General features: G+C 38.4%; 1 non-coding gene across 1 annotated transcript; it reads right to left on the reverse strand.

Annotated features, from left to right (window-relative positions):
- Positions 1–3612: 3612 nt before the first annotated feature.
- LOC127108893 (small nucleolar RNA R71) lies at positions 3613–3719 on the reverse strand. Its single transcript, XR_007796393.1, has one exon. It is a non-coding gene; the product is annotated as a small nucleolar RNA R71 (small nucleolar RNA).
- Positions 3720–4821: the final 1102 nt, after the last annotated feature.

A 4821-nucleotide genomic window follows, 5' to 3' on the forward strand; every position in this document is an offset into this window, starting at 1 on the left:
TTTATAGGTGAATGCATCAGCTGATCACACTTCTCTCATGTGCATGGCAAATGGAATTTGACTTGCATGGGCCTGTGCAAGCGTGTAGAAGGCCCAATGATGGCTGAAACAACTTGTTGAGTTCATGTGATAAGCAATTGGACGTGTACATTGGATGGAAACAGCTTGCATATTCATGTTTCATCACAAAATACCAAAATGCACATAAATGGAAATGAATTCGAAACTCACAAATGTTGAATCCAAAAGAGTAATGTGAGTAGTGGTTGGAAATCCCTTGAAATAAGGAACAAAAGTCATGTTGGGCAAAAAATCATTTGGCATTTGGAAATTGATCAAAACTGGCTTGGAAAATTTAAGCACAAAACATATTCAAATCACTTTGAAAATTTTCACCAAAAGCAAACTTAATCAAACCCCTCTTTTTTCATGATTCAAGCTTCAAATGAAAACACCTCCAAAATCAAAGTTGTAGATCCTTTCAAGATGATCAATTTAAACTCAAACTTTGCACCATTTGGATTTTATATGATAAAGTTATAGGCATTTTAAGTTGGGTACTTTTTCAAATTCAATGAATTAGGTCCAAGATGACCTATAATGTTTTGCATTATCACATGTATTTCTTTTAGGATTATGAAATTTTGTCCAACATAAAATTTTAAGTAGACATCTCAAGATTTCCAATGCATTTAGTCTCACCTCAAAATCATAAAAATTAAGGAAATCATGCCCTTGGTAAGTTGACCCAAAATTAGGGTTTCAGTCAAAATTACCTATAATGTTTTGAAATGAATGATGACCTTAAAAGTTTCAAATGGATTTTTTATGAACATTAAAGTTATTCATATGGTTCTTAAGAACATATTTGCTCTTGGGGTAATCTTCATTTGACAAACACATCAAAAGTTATATTTCATGGATTCTCAGCTTAGTCAGATGACTTGACTAGTCAACTTTTTCCAGGCCAAACTTCCATTCTTGCTGAATAAATGATTGAGGGGCCTAAAATAGGATCACATATGCATAAAATGATGAATGAAAGGACTTACTTTGATTAAATTTGATCAGAGGTTGAGGTTGCTTCATGGGCAAGGCACAGTCAAAGCATAGTGAAATTAGGGTTTCCTTGGGAAACAATCCTCAAGCCCTTTGGGTTATCTTGATCAAATTTTCAAATTGAGATACTTGGGAGACATATATGATGATTAGGAGCTTTGTGGACCATTGTCATGCTTTTTCTCATCTTCATCTAGCCATTTCATTGGGCTTAGGAGCCTCCTAGGAGCATTGTGGAGCACATGATCACTTGAGCTTCAAAACAAAAAGAGTTAGTGACATATTTTTATGCTTTTGGTTAGTAATTGATGACACTGAAATTCGCCGTATTTTCGACTCCGATTTCGCATGCATTTTAGTTGTTTTATTGTTATTTTGTTATGTTATTACTATGTTTTTCTTTGTTTTCAGGTTTTCAATCTAATCGGAGCCCCGATTGAGAAAAGGAGCGAAAATGAGCTAAAAAGCCATAAAATTAGCATTTTACACTTGTGGCTCCCACTGTGGGGGGCGCCATGGATGCAGCCATGACGTGTCCCAGTCTCAACCTCTCCTCAACTGCCACGCCTCCCACGATCTCCACTTGGGCGCTGAAATTTCCTCCTGTTGCGGGCGCTATGATGTTCTGGCGGGCGCCACAAGAACAAAATGGTTCCCGCCCATTTTCAAACTTAAGGGCATCCTTGTAATCTCCATGTTCTTTTCTTGCCTATAAATAGAGCCTTGATTTCATTTGTTTGATCATCCAAACTTAGTTACAACTAGGCATATATCAGTATTGTGTAAAAGTGGTAATCGCTTCACATCAGAGTGTTGCCACACTGTGTAATCGAGTCTGTAATCGAGTTTGGAGCACATTGGAAGGAAGTTTAATCCCGCCGCCATTTTCATTTCTGTTTCGCACTTTATTTGACCCTCCGATTGGAGCGGGTTTTATTGCTTTACCTTTGTCTACTTTACTTTCCCGCACTGCCTTTATTTTGTTTACTTTCCCGCACTCGCACTTTACTTTGTTTATTTCTCGCACTGCATTACTTTCCTTTATTTCTTGCACCGCACTACTTTTATTAACTTTCCTGCACCTGCACTACTTTTATTTACTTTCCGCACTCGCACTACTTTTATTTACTTTCCTGTACTTACACTTATTACCCTTTTTTTAAGTCTTTTATTTATCCGTTTTTATGATAAAAATTAAAATGCATCTTTACTTTACCATGTCTAGCTAAACCTATAAAGGTTAGAATGTAAGGATCGTAATTGAACCGATAATCCGTACAATTGTTCGTAGAAACACTTAAGGGCTATTTTGACTTTCAACCTAAGTTTTCCCGCACTTAATTTCCGTTGGGTAAGATCGAAAGCCGTTCGACGTCTGTTTAAACGTAGTTGTTTTTAGCTATTTCAAATACAGCGAAAGCGCTTTGTTTAGTTCATTAGGAGTTTTTAACTTAAAAAGAAAATTGATTTTAAAACTATTTTCGGACGCGTTTATAAGTTTAGAGTCTGGTTCGTGAGAACCTCTTTTGGTTAAGAAATCCAGGTCAAAATAATTTTCAACTTAGGCAAGACACTATATTTCTTAAAAATAGGTTTACTACTCTAACGCAATGCGCGCCTTTTTATAAGCGACAATAAGAGGGTTTGATTAGGGCGTACAACTCGGTTCTGAATACGCGAAAGCGACAGTTCCCGTTAAATTGGTTCTTTTCAAAGTAGGAAACACTGCCCATAAGTAACTCTATTAGCAAGTACTTGGATTATTAATTGATTATGTGAATTACATTCGAACCTGTCTTTATTAATCGAATTTAATTTAATACTTTATTTTCCATTGCGCGCTCTTAAAAACCCTGTTTCGATCACCTTAGATAAACACCGTAATAATAGATAACGATAGATTGACATTTGGTCTCTGTAGATTTGACAATCTTTTATATTACTCTGACGCGTTCGTATACTTGCGAAAAACACGCATCAAGTTTTTGGCGCCGTTGCCGGCGACCAATTTCATCAAATTTCGTACCCTGTTGTTATATCGTTTAGACTTAGGTTGTTACCTGTCGGTCAATGCGAAGGACTCATAGCACCGGAAGCTTAATAGATCCTCTGGAGGAACCTGAATGTTACACTCACGCACATTTATTTTTCCATAGAATTAGGAGAGCTATAGCCGAAGATCAAAATCAAAGACCTCTTAAGGATTTCGCCCAACCATCCAACGAAGAACCTAGCTCTAGTATAGTAAACCCAAACATCTTAGCTAATAATTTCGAACTTAAACCCTCCCTGTTGCAACTAGTGCAACAGAGACAATTCGCAGGTCTTGCTACTGAGAACCCAAACCAACATTTAAAAATCTTTCTCCAATTAGCAGACACTTTTAAAACCAATGGAGCTTCTCCTGAGGCAATCCGTTTAAGATTATTCCCTTTCTCCCTCAAAGATAAAGCCCTATCATGGTTAGACTCCCTTCCACCCAATTCCATAACAACTTGGGAAAACCTTAGAAAAGTATTCCTTGCTAGATACTTTCCCCCAAGTAAGACCGTCGTTCTTCGAAACCAAATAACCAGATTTACCCAGAATCAAGGAGAATCGTTGTTTGAAGCTTGGGAGAGATATAAAGAGCTGTTAAGAGCATGCCCACATCATGTTTTAGAAAATTGGTTAATCATTCAGACCTTCTATAATGGACTTCACTATAACACTAAGATGACCATCGATGTTGCCGCAGGCGGTGCACTGATGAACAAACCTTATCCTGAAGCTAGTGCCCTCATCGAAGATATGGCTCAAAACCATCAATCATGGGGAGTTGAACGAGCGACAGTTGAGAAAAAGGAAGCCCAAGGAGGAGTACATGAGTTAAGATTTATAGACATGATGCAAGCTAAAATGGGCGTGTTGGCCCTTAAGGCTGAGCATATGTGTATAAACCCGAATACTGTAGCTGCAGTTTCGTCGGATTGTGAGATATGTGGAACCAAAGGACACCAATCTGCAGAATGCAGTCTCTTAAACGAAACCAACTCTGAGCAAGTGAGCTACGCCCAAGGGAACCCATATTCGAATACCTACAACCCTGAATGGAGGAATCACCCAAACTTCTCCTATAAGAACAATAACCCTATCCAAAATACTGCACCTCCGAGACAACCAGGTTACCAAGCCCCAAGACCAAATCAACCTATGCAACCTGTGCCACCAAAGCTGAGCCTTGAGAAAATTGTGGAAAATTTTATCGCTGCTAAAACCCAACAAAACAAAGAGTTCATGAACCAGAACATTCACTTTAACAAACTGATTACCCAATTAGGAACCAAGGTTGACCAAATACTTACTCACAATAAGATGCTTGAAACCCAGATCTCTCAGGTAGCCTTAAAGCAAGCCCCCCAGACTACACCTGGAGGACAGTTCCCTGGACAACCTCAACAGAATCTGAGAGGACAAGCCAATGCCATTACCCTGCGAAGTGGGGCCGCTTATGATGATCCATTTAACCCAAGATTGAGTGAACCCGAAACTTCTAAGGAATATACCGAACCCACAAACGAAGTGAAGGAACCAGAGGAATCTGAAAAATAGGAAGGTCAAGAAAAAGGAGAAGAACCTAAAGACAAAGCTTATGTACCACCCCCGCCATACAAACCACCGATACCATATACGCAAAGACTCAAACAGACCCAGATCAATAACCAGTATCAGAAATTCATTAAGGTTATAGAAAAAATTCACGTAGAAATCCCTTTCACAGAA

This window comes from Lathyrus oleraceus, chromosome 7, assembly GCF_024323335.1.
Source record: "Lathyrus oleraceus cultivar Zhongwan6 chromosome 7, CAAS_Psat_ZW6_1.0, whole genome shotgun sequence".
Lineage (NCBI taxonomy): Eukaryota > Viridiplantae > Streptophyta > Magnoliopsida > Fabales > Fabaceae > Lathyrus > Lathyrus oleraceus.